Source organism: Fundulus heteroclitus, chromosome 24 (genome assembly GCF_011125445.2).
Source record: "Fundulus heteroclitus isolate FHET01 chromosome 24, MU-UCD_Fhet_4.1, whole genome shotgun sequence".
Lineage (NCBI taxonomy): Eukaryota > Metazoa > Chordata > Actinopteri > Cyprinodontiformes > Fundulidae > Fundulus > Fundulus heteroclitus.
Genome location: NC_046384.1, coordinates 27,650,194 through 27,665,936, shown reverse-complemented (window position 1 = coordinate 27,665,936; position 15,743 = coordinate 27,650,194). Strand labels below are relative to the sequence as shown.

The 15,743-nt window shown below is 48.0% G+C and overlaps 1 long non-coding RNA gene across 1 annotated transcript; it reads right to left on the bottom strand.

The window, feature by feature from the left end:
• Positions 1-4,046: 4,046 nt before the first annotated feature.
• LOC118557807 lies at positions 4,047-13,811 on the bottom strand. The gene is made up of 3 exons (XR_004928027.1): positions 13,794-13,811; positions 10,038-10,039; positions 4,047-4,452 (listed from the first exon to the last, which is right to left on the bottom strand). It is a non-coding gene; the product is annotated as an uncharacterized LOC118557807 (long non-coding RNA).
• Positions 13,812-15,743: the final 1,932 nt, after the last annotated feature.

Genomic DNA, 15,743 nt, shown 5'->3' with positions numbered 1-15,743 from the left:
AACAAAACACCAGTTCAAAAACAGGAACACCCATCCCGGGTGGGCGGAGGGAGGACAGGACGGGGGGTCAGACTCCAACAAAAGGTGCCGGGAGAACAGAAACATCTTGAAGCGCGCTGAAACTCAAACTCAAGGGGATCTTGAAGCGCCGTGGAACTCGGGGATCTTGAAGCGCCGTGGAACTCGGGGATCTTGAAGCGCCGTGGAACTCGGGGATCTTGAAGCGCCGTGGAACTCGGGGATCTTGAAGCGCCGTGGAACTCGGGGATCTTGAGAGCGTGGAACTCGGGGATCTTGAGAGCGTGGAACTCGGGGATCTTGAGAGCGTGGAACTCGGGGATCTTGAGAGCGGCGGCTTGGGAGCAACGCCTCTTGAACGGCGGCTTGGGAGCAACGCCTCTTGAACGGCGGCTTGGGAGCAACGCCTCTTGAACGGCGGCTTGGGAGCAACGGAGGACGTCCTGGGCGTGGCAGGCGACGGAGCAGCAGAGTCCTCGGCAGGCTCCGTGGAGGACGACCTGGGCGCGGCAGGCGACGGAGCAGCAGAGTCCTCGGCAGGCTCCATGGAAGACGACCTGGGCGCGGCAGGCGAAGGAGCAGCAGAGTCCTCGGCAGGCTCCGTGGAGGACGACCTGGGCGCGGCAGGCGGCAAAGCAGCAGAGTTCTCGGCAGGCTCCGTGGAGGATGGCCTGGGCGCGGCAGGCGGCGAAGCAGGGTCAGCCGGCGGCAGAGCAGTAGAGACTCAGGCGGCGGGCGTCGCGGTGGGCGACCCCGGCGAGGCGCAGTCATCGGGCGGCGAAACGGCAGGGTCTTTGGTGGTGGTCGTCGCGGAGGGCGGCCCCGGCGTGGCTGGAACAGAGGCGGGCGTCGCGGTGGGCGACCTCGTCGTGGCTGGGTCAGCTGGCAGAGAGGCAGGAGGATCTCAGGTAGCTGGCAGTGGAGCTTTGCCCTTATTCTCCTGTCATGGAACTCCACTGAAGGAACCTCGGAGAGTTCTGAAGCTGAGAGTGGAGGTGGGTCCTCTTGGACCGCCTCACAGGACCTTGGAGCTTTGACTGGAGGCGGATTCCCCTGGTCCGCCTCAGAGCAATCTGGAGTCTTGGCTGGAGGCGAGTTCCCCTGGACCGCCTCTCTGGACTGGAGAGCTGGCACTGGAGGCGGGTCCCCCTGGACCGCCTCGGAGGACTCTGGAGGCTTGACCGGAGGCGGGTCCCCCTGGACCGCCTCGGAGGACTCTGGAGGCTTGACCGGAGGTGGGTCCCCCTGGACCGCCTCGGAGGACTCTGGAGGCTTGACCGGAGGCGGGTCCCCCTGGACCGCCTCGGAGGACTCTGGAGGCTTGACCGGAGGCGGGTCCCCCTGGACCGCCTCGGAGGACTCTGGAGGCTTGACCGGAGGCGGGTCCCCCTGGACCGCCTCGGAGGACTCTGGAGGCTTGACCGGAGGCGGGTCCCCCTGGACCGCCTCGGAGGACTCTGGAGGCTTGACCGGAGGCGGGTCCCCCTGGACCGCCTCGGAGGACTCTGGAGGCTTGACCGGAGGCGGGTTCCCCTGGACCGCCTCGGAGGACTCTGGAGGCTTGACCGGAGGCGGGTCCCCCTGGACCGCCTCGGAGGACTCTGGAGGCTTGACCGGAGGCGGGTCCCCCTGGACCGCCTCGGAGGACTCTGGAGGCTTGACCGGAGGCGGGTCCCCCTGGACCGCCTCGCTGGACTCGGGAACGTAGACTGGAGGCGGGTCCACCGGGACCCCCTCACTGGACTCGGGAGCGTAGACTGGAGGCGGGTCCACCGGGACCCCCTCTCTGGACTCGGGAGCGTAGACTGGAGGCGGGTCCACCGGGACCCCCTCGCTGGACTCGGGAGCGTAGACTGGAGGCGGGTCCACCTGGACCGCCTCGCTGGACTCGGGAGCGTAGACTGGAGGCGGGTCCACCTGGACCGCCTCGCTGGACTCGGGAGCGTAGACTGGAGGCGGGTCCACCTGGACCGCCTCGCTGGACTCGGGAGCGTAGACTGGAGGCGGGTCCACCGGGACCCCCTCGCTGGACTCGGGAGCGTAGACTGGAGGCGGGTCCACCGGGACCCCCTCGCTGGACTCGGGAGCGTAGGGAGGAAGCGGGTCCACCGGGACCCCCTCGCGGGACTGCAGGACTTCAGCTTGAGGGTGGTCTTTTCTCTCGACGGCTGGCGGCTCTTCTCTCTCGTCAGCCAGCGGGAAGTCAGTGAAGACCGGCAGCGGCGAGATGTGTGCACCCACGGAGGCCTCGGGCTGAGGCACAGCAGCACCATCGGAGGCCTCGGGCTGAGGCACAGCAGCACCATCGGAGGCCTCGAGCTGAGGCACAGTAGCTCCCTTGGAGGCCTCGAGCTGTCCTTTCTTCCCGGCAGCCGGCAAGTCCTCTCTCTCAGCGGCCGGCGGGTCTTTCTTCTCGGCGGCCGGCGGGACGTCAGCGAAAACTGCCGGTGGCGAGATGTGCGCACCCACGCAGGCTTTGGCCGTGGCGTGCGCAGCAGGAATCTCAGCTATAGCCAGCTGAGCGGAGGTTGCGTTGGCCGGCTGAGCGGGGCTTGCGTCGGCCGGCTGAGCGGAGGTTGCGTCGGCCGGCTGAGCGGGGCTTGCGTCGGCCGGCGGGGCTTTTCTCTCGTCGGCCGGCGGGGCTTTTCTCTCGTCGGCCGGCGGGGCTTTTCTCTCGTCGGCCGGCGGGGCTTTTCTCTCGTCGGCCGGCGGGTCCTTTCTCACGTTGGGTGGCGGCGGCAAGATGTGCGCACCCACGCAGGCTCTGGCCGTGGCGTGCGCAGCGGGAACTCCCAGCGTGACCAGCGAAGCAGGAGCCTCAACTATAGCCGGCAGAGTGGAGCTTTCGGCGGATGCGCGCACACCCACGTAGGCTTGGGCCGTGGCGTGTGCAGTGGGAACCTCTGCGGTGGTTGGTGAGGCGGTGTGCACCCCGGCCTCGTAGGCTGTGGGAGTTTCGTCAGGGGCGGACCAACATGGGAGAAGGTCGTCCCTGCCCCCGTAGAAAAAGTCCCACAGCTGATCTTCATGAATGCGGGGTGCTCTAGCCAGACTCCACTGAGCGGCGGCATCTGCACTTGGCCGACTCACCGGGGAAAAAGAGGTAACGTCGGCTGCAGTTGGTGCAGCTTCAGCGGAGATGTCAGGCTTGGCCTCGGGAGAAATCTTGGGGCGCCGCGTCCGGCGTCTGCGCCGGGAGGGGCCGGGCAGCGATGTAGAGACTGCTGCTGACGGTGGGGCATCGGGAGCAGCAGCAGAGACAGTAGTGGCAACAGTTGCTGGAGCGGCGGGAACAGCCCAGGCAGGTGCTGCAGCGGCGGCGGAGACAGCAGAGGCAGGTGCTGCAGCGGCGGCGGAGACAGCAGAGGCAGGTGCTGCAGCAGCGGCGGAGACAGCAGAGGCAGGTGCTGCAGCAGCGGCGGAGACAGGTGCTGCAGCAGCGGCGGAGACAGGTGCTGCAGCAGCGGCGGAGACAGCAGAGGCAGGTGCTGCAGCAGCGGCGGAGACAGGTGCTGCAGCAGCGGCGGAGACAGCAGAGGCAGGTGCTGCAGCAGCGGCGGAGACAGGTGAGACAGGTGCTGCAGCAGCGGCGGAGACAGCTGAGGCAGGAGCTGCAGCAGCGGCGGAGACAGCCGAGGCAGGAGCTGCAGCAGCGGCGGACAGGCTGGCCAACGGAGGTCTGGTTGGGGGTGGTCTGTGGAGAATCTGGGCGTAGGCAGCCTGCTTAATCCACTCAATCTCCTCCGCTAGCCCAGTGATTCCAAGTACAGACAACACAGTGGTTTGATCCTTATAAAGGTTCCACAGGCTCTCCGCCGTGTCAACCCGCACCCAGGGCGGGTCAACGGTGGGTAAAGTGTCCAGAAGCTTCCTCAGATCCAGGAACATGGTTTCAGCCAAGGAGCTCAGATGGGAGGCAGGCACTGGACTCTGTGTGGGCGACAGGCTCATGGTGGCTGGTTCGTACTGTCAGGTACTGATTACTGAGCCTGAATTCAGCCACACACAGAGCTTCGTTTTATTTATTGAAGGAGATGAGTGGTGGAAAGGTAACCAGTAGACTGTACCAGATGGCAGCAGAGTGATGTTGACCGTGGCTGGAGCAGGAGAACGTAGTGGAGCCGAAGCCGGGGAACTTGAGGGAACGCAGGCAGGAAGGCAGAGACGAGGCTGGCTGGAGATGGGAGCACACGATGTGGGACGAAGGACGCTGGGAGACGTGAGGCATGAGCAGACGTGGGAAGGACGTTGACGAACCAGCAGTGAAAGCAGAAATGAGAGGAGTTTATGTAGGAGGTTGAACAGGTGGAATGAGTCCAGACTTGATTATTGCAGCAGGTGAAACTGATCCAGCATGGAGTGAAGCAGGGGAGAGAAGGTAGTGGAAGGCTCCGGAACTGTCCATGGTGCAGCAGGAGAACTGCATCCTGACATCTATATATATATATATATATATGTATATATGTATATATATATGTATATATATATATATATATATATATATATATATATATATATATATATATATGTATACATATATATATATATATATATATATATATATATATATATATATATATATATATATGTGTGTGTGTATGTGTGTATATATGTATGAATGTATGTACATATATATGTATGTATGTATGTATGTATATATGTATGTATGTATATATACACTATATATACTGTGTATATATAAGCTATAACAGACACCGATCTACAGACAACAGCACTGATCTACATAGTAGCAAAACTATATACAGACAAGTGAGAGCAGAGGTGCCCATAACAGCATTTAAAGATTATATAATACAAACCGCAATTATTATTAAAAAAATTTAAAAATATATTATTATATTAAAAAAAATCTGGGGGAAAAAAATCAACAAAAAACCTAATAACGCATCTTAGAATCAAATACATTACAAAATCATAGCAAAAACTGTATAATACCCCCCCTCCCACACACACACACACACACACACACACACACACACACACACACACACACACAAATCATGTCTATCCAGTAATTTAGTACCATTTTGTTTGTTTTTGGTGTTTAATGTACTCTTCTCTACTTCCATCCCTGCTACCCATTAGCACATATTGTGTTTATGCCGGAAAAACTGTAACTGTAAAGCATGAGGATGATCTATCATAAAATCTTACTTAAGGAAGGTAATTCCCCAGGATCTGGTTCTGGTTTTATTTGCACACCCATAAGCGGAGTAAAAGTCGGGCTTCCTGGGACGTAGCTCTGGAAGTTTGCTTACTTTCAATACAAAATCGAAATTATTTATTAAGTTAGACAATAATTTAATTCAATCAATTGGTCCCATGTAGCCCCTAAAGGGGTGACATTTTCAGTCAGTTGATTTATCTTGAAATCGGGTGAGTGTCTGAAAACATAAAGTACATTTTCCTGAACTGACGTGTATTCTGTCTGAGCGCAGCTTGGTTTGACCTAAGATGGCCGCTCTGTCGGCACGCCTCTCAACCGAGGATGCGGCGTCTACGTATTTATGTCTGTGGTTTTAACTTTCTAATAAAACAAATTTTTAGTACAAGATTATTTGTATAACAAAATTCACCTTATAATTAAGGATGAAAATATTTTTTTCCAGTCCTGTTTGAACAAATAATATAACTTGTAGAGTGTATTCTGACAATACAGACAAAAGTTGCGCAATAATATTTTCCCAGACTTCTAAATATATATCCGATGATGACGTCAAGCAATACAATGGAGAGAATGTAAAACGCATCAATTCCTTTCAGAAAAATCTTAAATATTTTCTATACAATATAGTTTACCATTCTTTAATGATTTAAGTATAGAAATACGTATTTTCAGTACCGTAATTACATTATTATTTTTGGCGACCCGGAAGTTATTCTGTTCGCGCGTGCGCAAATAAGCTGATGGTACGGATCGTGCTACCGGTATGGATCGGGTAGTGACAGTCCTCAATTCAAAAGTTTAGCCAGATCTCGTAGAATTTTGCGAGATCTGGAGTTGCGCCTTTTTCTTTGCATTCCGCTGTTTCGTTCTTTTCTTACCCGCTGTCGTGTTCTTAACCTTCTGGATTTGAATGATAATGGCAAAGACTAGGGCAGTATACAGTAATTTATTTTAAAAGACATATGATGAAAAGAAAACGCACTTCTCAGGAGAAAGAAAACGAGTGGCTGAGGAAGAATGTTCCTAAACGTACGGACTTCCTGTTTGCGGTAAGGCGAATTATGTCACTTCCTGTTGTTGCTGTGTGAACTACAGTGTGTCGCTCCAGGCTCTCTCACTTCTATATTTAAACCTCTTTGCTGTAACATCTGTTTCCAAAACATAAGCACTTTTAAAACATTTTCTCTGACTGCACATCACGTTTGAGAACTCCCCGTGTTTCACATGGTTTGCTTTTTGGCGTGGTAAGAGGGCGCTAGCCTAGCGTTAGCCTAGCTTTAGCCAAGCCTTAACCTCATAATGGCTTCTCCGTCTCTGACTAAGTCTCCTATCTGCTGCTCTCTGTGTCACATAGGGTTGGGAATTGAAAAGACTATCACGATTCCGATTCCCTTATCGATTCTGTGAAACGATTAGATTCCTTTTCAATTCCAATTTGGGGAAAAAAGGAGAACAAATGATGATGAGCATCAACTTTGTTTACTTAACTATCACACGACCTTACAAACTAACAAGGTCAAGATGTCCACAGAAAATGTGCAACTGGAGTAACATTTATATTTGTTTAAATAAAAAAAGAAATATAAGAACAAACTTAAATACAGTAGATGAGTTGCTTAGAATACAAGAAAATGTAAGTTTGTTGTCACAGTTGCTTATTAATCTCCCTTCAGATAACCTCAGTCATCTAAATCTAACAGAGAAGGCATCCGTTTAATGAAAAAGCATAACTGTACAATTTTGGTAAATAAACTCGTCTCACCCTGATTTAAATAAACAAGCGTCACCTTTCTCTCGCTCCCTGAACTGCGGAGCAACTTCGTAGCATGTTTTGTTATATTCATTGCAATAGCTAAAATCAGTTAAGAATTCCAGCTACCAGTAGTTCTAATTAAACATGCTACCAAGTAAGGGCTGGATTAACGATAAAGGCACACTCCCTTAATAACCCCAAAGAGAGGTAGGAAATTGGTTTATTTCCAGAAATGGCATATGATTTACTAGGAACCAGCCAGTGATGTAAAACTAGCTACTTACCACCAGAGTTGCCTTCCATGCTGGTCATAACTTTAGCTTCTGCCGGTAAGAATCAAAAACACTGCATTCATTAAATTGTGTGCCATGTTGTGTGCGCAGGTCTTTCTGCCTGTTGGATCTATTTCCTCCCGCGGATGTATATGCCATTTTGCAATGATTGCAAAGCGCTTCGTTGCCATCTTTCTCTTCCTTAAAATGAAACCAAACTTTCGACCGCTTCCCCCAATGGGGCGGCATTTTTTTTGTTTTGCTTTAAGCCTGGTAACGTTGTGCGCAAGTTACGCACAAGTGCTTACTGAACGCCGTGTGCGTAACTTGCATATAAAACATGACGTAACTTGCGTAAAAAAACCCATTGTGCTAACGTTGTGCTGCTAAGAGCCGCGGCACGACGGAATCGAAAAGAGAATCTGTTAGAAAAATGTGAATGTAATAATTTCATTTCTTTTAAGTTACAGGTATTTGGTTTTTTTTAAGAGTTTGCTTTCAGGAAGGCTCTGTTGTATTTAACCTTAGACAGGGAGAACAAATGGTTCTCCCAGATAAGGCTGCAACAAAGCTTGCTGCCATTTTTGTTTTCCACCCCCATGTTGTAAATTCCTGAATCCTTCTGACCCAACCCTCCTGACCCCCTCTTTGATGTGTGATAATAAAGACAGAAGGACAGAGATGACGCAGACGGTCCTAAACTTTCAGGAGTGAAGTTCTCCGTTTGGGTATCTTCTGTCCTTTTCTATAGAAATGTCTAAAACTTGTGTTGTGTGGTTTTCGTTCTAGGATAAAATGGGTTATCTTTGGACTTCCGGTTTGGGTCATGAAGGAGTAGGCAGCGAGTGTGAAGAGCTCTGACCCAATTTCTAACTTGTGAGACCAAACCTTATATATTTACCACATAATTGACGTATCTTGTACACATTACCGTGTTGGACGACTTTGACCGGTTAATGGCTGCCTCCAAGCAAAAACAAACCTCGATAACCACGCGGAACGCCATTGCTAGCAAGCCAGCCACCATGGCTTCCAAAAGCCATAGCCCTTCCAAAAGCGATGGATTAACTATGACCCAACTAGTACAAGAGTTAGCCAAGCAACGAGAAAGTTTAAAAGAAGACATCTCCACCCTCATTCAAGAATCACTGGTGCCTTTACAAGCTTTGGTGAGTGCTCTGACAGAAACGGTGGGCTCTATACAACAATGCCTAACCGCTTCAGAATCACTCGCAGGTGATAATTTTGAGAAGATATGTGCTGCCGAATCTGCCGTTAAAGCTTTAAAAGGCCAAAATGCTGCACTCTTGGATCGTATTGAGGATTTGGAAAATAGGTCACGCCGCAACAACTTGAGGATTATAAACATTCCAGAAGGCAGTGAAGGTGTGGGGAATACTGTTAACTTTATGACGAATGTACTAATGGAGCTCACCCGCGGCAATGCACTCTTCGACTCAGCCCCGGTGCTGGAGAGAGCACACAGGGTGGGCGCAAAACCCAGCAACACTAGCCGCCCTCCGCGCACGTTTGTGGTATGCTTTCAAAGACACCAGGAGAAGGAACGACTACTGCAGTGGACAAGGCAGCACACAAGTACTTACCAGGGCGCTACACTGAGAATATACCCTGACTACAGGGTATACTACTGCTCTGTCTAAGAAACGCGCTAAATTTAACGGCGTTAAACAAACACTCTACGAGAAGGGGATCAAGTTTCGCTTGCGTTACCCAGCTAAACTAAGAGTCTTCCACAAGGGAAAAACCCTCGACTTCAACACTCCGGAAGAAGCACGAGCTTACTGCAATCAGCTGGTGGTTGGGGAAGAGGACTGACATGGTCTAATCGGGTCGTGTGTACCTGATGTGTGGTCACCATCTTACTGTTTGGAAGACGCTCTGACACGTATGTGAACTCTCGCTAAAGTCTATTTTGGATAATCTAATTGTTTTTGAGAATTTTGGATACCTTCTTTATCCTTCTCTTTACCTATATACTTAACATAACTGAGTGTACATTAACGGTATGTTTAACGGTATGGCTTTACTTCAATCTTTAATACCGGAATGGTTTCAACTAATAAAAACCATCCCTGATAAAAGGTCATAGGCTCTTCACTAGTTAAGACAAGAGTGTGTATCGGAAGGTTCAGGAGTTAGAAGAGAACCTGCAGTCTGTCCATGTTCCGAGGACAGGCATAGGATATGTTGACTTTGGGGTTAAAGGGAGAATTATTCTTAAGAAGGGTGTGGGGTGTTTTTTTTTTTTTCTCTTGGGGGTGTTCATCATGCTTTTCATTTTTGAAGATGTCATATGTCGCACAACATTGATAGTGTTAGGGCAGATATAGGTGTAACTCCAACATGCTTCATTACCTGGAACGTGAGAGGGATGAATGGGCCTAACAAGAGAGCAAAGATCTTCTCTCACTTAAAGAGACTGAATGCAGAAATAATATTTTTACAGGAAACCCATTTGAAAATAGCAGATCATTTCAGGCTTAAGAGGAATTGGATTGGACAGAGTTTCCACTCTAACTTTAATAACAAGGCACGAGGGGCAGCCTTCTTAATTCACAAAAAAATATTGTTTACACCATCTCGGGTCATTTCTGACCCCCAGGGACGATTTGTGATAGTATCTGGGTCGCTGTTTAACTCTCCTGTAATTCTATCTAGTATTTACGCCCCGAACTGGGATGATGTGGGCTTTACACATAAATTCCCTTCTCTTCTCCCAGACTTAAATAGTCATAGTCTTATTCTATCAGGGGACTTCAACACGGTTATGGACCCAGCTATGGACCACTCTAGCCCTAGAAACTTATCTCGCTCCAAAATGTCTCTAGCTCTTGGTGAGTTTGCTGATAGGGCAGGTTGGGTTGACCCATGGAGGTTATTTAATCCTAACAAAAAAGAATTCTCCTACTTCTCACATGTTCACATCACATACAGTCGTATCGATTTTTTCCTCATTGACAAGACACTTCTCCCTTTTACAAAAAGAACTGAATACAACACTATTGTTGAATCTGACCATGCGCCGGTCTCCTTAGATATTTTGTTCTCTCAAAATGTCACACAACCAATAGTTTGGAGATTAGACACATCCTTACTATTAGACAGTCATTTCTGTGAATTCATTGGTAAAGAAATAGATGAGTTTATATATTTTAACAGATCTGATTCCATATCCCCATCCATATTGTGGGAAGCACTTAAAGTAGTTATAAGAGGGAAGATAATTTCTTATTCTATTTCACGGAGTAAAGAAAGAAAGCAAAAAGCAAACGATCTCTTAGTATCATTAAAACAAATTGACCAACAATATTCTACTACTCCCACACCCGAATTATATAAGGAAAAGGTTACATTGATGACCCAATATGATCTTTTGTCTACAGAAATAACTGAAAAATACCAACTTTGGTTAAAAGGACAATATTATGAACATGGGGATAAGGCAGGCCCTCTTTTGGCCTATCAGCTTAAATGTAAATCGGCGTCCCGTCTAATACCTCAGATACATAATACTCCACAATCTCTTACCGTAGACCCAATAGAGATAAATAACACCTTTAAGGATTTTTATTCCAAACTATACACATCTTGTCCCCCGCAAGACAAATCTAAAATGATTGACTTTTTAGATAATATTGAGATACCACAAATAGATACACAAGTCAAAGGCAGCCTTGAGGAAGCCATAAAGTTACAAGAGATTATAGATTCCATTCATAAAATGCAGAATGGCAAATCACCTGGACCTGACGGTTTTACCGTTGAGTTTTATAAAAAAAATTCTCTTCAACTTGCTCCCCTGCTACTTGAAATGTTTAATCACTCATTTAATCAGAACCATTTACCACAAACCCTAACAGAGGCTTCCATTTCACTTCTTTTAAAGCCAGGCAAAGACCCAAATGATTGTGGCTCATATCGACCTATATCTTTGCTCAATGTGGATGTCAAAGTTTTAGCCAAACTGCTGGCATCAAGGTTAGAGAATGTAGTACCTAACATCGTCTCAACAGACCAAACTGGTTTTATAAAGTGTCGTCAGCCTTTTACAAATATTCACAAACTTTTAAATGTCCTTTATTCCCCTGCGTCTAGGGAGATTTCTGAAATAGTTGCCTCTTTGGATGCGAAAAAAGCATTTGACCGAGTGGAATTTAACTATTTGTTCACTGTACTGGAAAAATTTGGCTTTGGTTTACCTTTTATAACCTGGATACGCCTGTTATATACTTCACCTAAAGCATCTGTTCTTACAAATAAGACATCTTCTCGTTTATTCTCTCTCTCAAGGGGCACACGCCAGGGTTGCCCTCTAAGCCCACTCTTATTTGCATTAGCTATCGAGCCTTTATCAATAAAACTAAGAACAACCCCCAATTTTCTCGTTATTCGCAGGTTTGATACCGAACATAAAATTTCTTTATATGCCAATGACTTACTTTTGTATATTTCTGACCCAGTGTCATGTATTCCTACTATTGTCAATATTCTTGATGACTTTGGAAGCTTTTCAGGCTATAAATTAAACTATTCTAAAAGTGAATGCTTCCCAATTAACTATCTAGCCCTTCAGCTACCAGACAATGCGTTCCCCTTTCATATATCAAAGTCTGGTTTTAAATATTTAGGCATACACATCACCCGTACGTTCTCTGATCTCTATGGAAAGAATTTCAAACCTCTCCTACTTAAATTAGAGGCTGATTTTTAAAGATGGTCCGGTCTCTACTTATCTCTTCCGGGTAGAATTAACTGCATAAAAATGAATGTATTACCCCTCTTTTTGTATTTGTTTCAGTGTCTCCCAATATTTCTGTCTAAGTCTTTTTTCCAGTCTTTAAATAAATTATTCTCCTCTTTTCTCTGGGCAAATAAAAATGCTAGAGTTCGCAGAGAGTTTCTAGAAAGGCCCAGAGATAAAGGTGGACTAGCTTTACCTAATATGAGAAACTACTACTGGGCATCTAATATCCAAAAAATTATATATTGGTATCAAAACCCGCAGCTGGATTGGTGTAGGATTGAAGCAAACTCCTGCACCTCTTCCTCTCTTTCTGCTTTGGTCACTACTGGATTGCCATTTTCACCCTCTAAATTTACTCATAATCCTGTAGTATCTTCCTCTCTTAGGATATGGATACAATTCAGACAACATTTTAATCTAAAAGAATTTTCTATATGTAGTCCTATCTGTAACAATAACCTTTTCCCGGCTGCCAGGATGGATCACACCTTTGCTTAATGGAGGAGAAATGGTTTGGAAACTTGTGACCATTTTTATATAGATGGTGTTTTTGCCAACTTCACTGACCTTTCGGCCAAATTCCAATTACAAAAAACTGATCTTTTCAGATATTTCCAGGTCCGTCATTTTATTCAAAGTCAAAGTCCAGCATTCCCGGCCTCTCCAGCAGACTCGGGGCTTGAGAGGATTTTGCGTAACCCTTTGTGTCTCAGGAGGCACATTGCAAACATCTCAAATATCATAACTTCTCTTCAAGAAACAACACCAGATGAGCTTAGAATTGCATGGTCTGAAGAATTTGGTTCTGTTATTTCTGAACATTTCTGGGAACATGCTCTGAAAAGAGTAAATGGAACGTCGTCATGCACACGGCTTAGCCTTATACAGTTAAAAGTCCTTCATAGAACTTACTATACCAAATCTAAACTTTCAAGAATTTACAAGGACATTGATAACAGGTGTGAGCGGTGTCATTCTGCCCCAGGAAATATGACCCATATGTTTTGGAATTGCCCGAAACTGACTTTTGGTCTTCCATCTGTAAAACACTGAATGAAGCATTTAATACCAAAATCAAACCGTTTGCAGGAATGGCCATCTTTGGAGTATTGTCTGAGGAGCACATGCTATCCACTGATCAAATGAATGCGTTTGCCTTTGCCTCCTTGGTGTCATGTTTTGTTCTGATGACCCGAACACACTACACACAGAGGTGGAATCTTTGAGAGTTTATTGAAGAGAAGGTTGTTGGATGATGAGACCAGAGAGACAAAACTGCACGGGAACAGGGGTGTAGAGGATGGCAGGAGCTGACGACCCGGAGCAAGAGTCCATTAACTAAAAAGTGGCCGGGAAGCAAACAGACCCTGTGGCAACGTCAGGGCAACAGATCAGAACTCCTTCAGGGCGGCCAATCAGGTAAGCAGTTCTCGGGAGACAGCGGGGCACAGAGCAGAGCTTCTCCAGGGCGGCTAGTCAGGTCAGCAGTTCTTCTCAAGCTAAGAGCAAAAAACAAATCTTCCAAGGCAAACGGGGACTGGCATGGAGAGGTGGAGAACAGAAGACGGACCAGCACTAAAGTGAGGCAGAGGGAGGTTTAAATAGGAAGACTAACAGGTGAAATGCATCTGACTGAATAATTACTAACAGGTGTGACTGACTGCAAGGAGAGTGAAGTGAAGGCTGGGTGGAAGGGAAGGAGGAAAGTAAAATTTAACAAACTAAAACCCAAACAAGGTGGAAAAACTGAGAATAATAGTAAACAAAAGCCGAATCAAAACTAAACCATGACATTACCCCCCCCCTCAAGGCCGGTCTCCGGACGGCCTAACAGACTAAACAACCACCAACCCAGGGCGGGTGGAGGGTGGTACGGATGGTGGGCTAAAAAGCAAACAAAAAACTACCCACTCAGGGCGATCCAAGACCAAGTAAAAAAAAAACTAAAGCGGACTAAAGGGGTTTCTAACAACCCCTGGTAGGCAAAACAAAAGCGTCTAACAGATGCTGACAGACGAGCATCGCCACCAGGCTAACGGGCAGGACTAGACGTACAAATGCTAGAGGGATGGAATAGTCGTACGGAAATGCCAGAGGGAAGGAACGGGCGTACTTAACGCCAGAGGGAAGGAACGGGCGTACTTAACGCCAGAGGGAAGGAACGGGCGTACGACAACGCCAGAGGGAAGAACGGGCGCACGACAACGCCAGAGGGAAGAACAGGCGTACGACAACGCCAGAGGGAAGAACAGGCGTACTGAAAACACCAGGGCTCAAAACACACACTGGAGCACGACTGGCATACAGAAACGCCAGGGGAACTCGCCAGGGCGTGCGGGAAACGCCGGGGCTTGGGGAAGACAACGCCAGGGCTTGAGGGAAACGCCGGGGCACAAGGGAAGCAGGAACATCTAAAACGCCAGGGAACAAGAACAGAGGGCATACTAACATGCCGGGGAACCGAGGGCGTCCTAAGACGCCGGGGAACCACGAGTCAGAGGGCATCCTAACATGCCGGGGAACCACGAATCAGAGGGCATCCTAACATGCCGGGGAACCAAGAATCAGAGGGCGTCCTAACACGCCGGGGAACCAAGAATCAGAGGGCATCCTAACACGCCGGGTACCCGAGAAACCCAAGGCAGAAGGCGTTCTAACACGCCAGAGGACCAAGAAGTCTAAACGCCAGGAACAAGGAGGCGTTCTAACACGCCAAGGAATAAAATAAAATCCAGAATACTAGGGAACGGAGGGCGTCCAAACATGCCAGGGGACTAAGGAACTAGGAGGCCAAAACAAAAACCAAGGAAGCTCGAACCAGACAAAGTAAGGAGCGTAAAGCTCAAAACCAGGGATAAGAAGCCTAAGGAGCGCTGGGAACTAAAGGTTTTAACAAAATAAGGATTAAACCAATAACTGGAAAACGAGGCACGAACTAAATTATAAGCAAAACTAGAAAACTGGGGTAGGGATAACACAAAGAAAAACTAAGCAAAAACTAGGAGATAAAACTAAAACTAGGAAAGGAACAAACACAAAAGAAAAACTATAAAACTAATGCAATACCAGAAAATCAAAACAAAGAAACTAGGGACCGAACTGGTAAACAAATGTAAAAACTAGATAGCTAAGGCTAAAGTAACACAAAACAGAAACTGGAAGACTAAGGTAAAAAAACAAACAAACAAACAAACAAGGATACTAGAGCAAACCCGGAACTAAAGGCAGGTCTAGAATACTAAACAGTGCTAGAAAAAACAAAGCAAAGGAAAAACTAAGAACTCAGAGACAACAAGGAAACGTCCGAAATATCTCTCATACAAAAGAATGCTAAATAAATCAACACTAAGACCGAGCTCTAACAAAACAACAAACAAGCACTGGCCTTAAGGGCGCAGGCAAAGACGGTTGCTAAGCCGCAAAGAGTCCTCGTGAAGGTCGTCCTGGATGAGGCAGGCGGCGGAGCAGCATCGCCCGACTTAAACCTTGAGGGGGGCGACCCCAACGAGGCAGAACCTGACGGCACAGATACCTCAGTTGGTGGATCTGGCCGGACAGGAAAGTCCCAGGCGAGCGTCGTGGGGGACGACCACGACGAGGCACAGTCAGAGGGTGCGGAGACCGCAATCTGCGGCTCCGGCCGAACAAAAAAATCTGAGACGAACGTTGTGGAGGTCGACCACACGAAGCAGAGTCAAGCGGCTCAGAGTCCGCAGTCGTCGGCTCCGACCGAACAGGAAAGTCAGA